We start from the raw sequence: 682 nt of genomic DNA, 5'->3' as shown, positions 1-682 counted from the left end.
TGCCTCAGTCTAGGCGCTTCTCTGGGTCCACGGATGTTGCCTTTGCCGGCTCGGCTGCCATGATCACCTTCCGAAGAGCCTTGTCGGGGGTCACACGGGGGGCTGGGGGGAGGCCGCTGGGGCAGGCTCCGCGGGGCAGGTGGTGGCTGACCGAGCGGAGGATGGGGAGCTTGGGCAGCCGCAGAAGGGGCAGGGGAGTTGAGGAAGCGCAACCCTGAGGAGAGGCTCTATGTGACGGTGCAAGTCACGAGTGTGTCCTTGTGGCAGCAAGATACAAGAAAACGTAAAAGAAGGATTTTCCTATGATTAAGCTGTTCTGCCGGTACTCCAGATTCCGTAGTAATTAGGAACCTTGCGGAGAGAAAAATTTCAATTAGCCACATGCCTGGGGAATGGGACGTACTGGTTAATTAAAAACCCCTTTAGGGTTCAGTTCTAACCAAAACCTCGCTGCGGTACTCCGGCTCATCTCCTCGCCTCTGTGACGGTGCAGTGTTTCGGGAGCACAGGGCGGCCCTCGTCTCTGAGGCCTGTCGATGCTGGCTTAGGAAAGCTCCTTGGAGCCAGTGTTTGACAACACCCGCCCGAGGACGCACGTTTCACTTGGCCTTTTGGGGCAGCATCAGACAGCTGGTGACCAACCAGGCCAACTTCCTGCCCGAGAACAGGGTGGGAGACAGAA

This window comes from Meles meles, chromosome 13, assembly GCF_922984935.1.
Source record: "Meles meles chromosome 13, mMelMel3.1 paternal haplotype, whole genome shotgun sequence".
In the NCBI taxonomy this organism is placed as follows: Eukaryota; Metazoa; Chordata; class Mammalia; order Carnivora; family Mustelidae; genus Meles; species Meles meles.
This window is presented reverse-complemented; position numbering follows the sequence as displayed.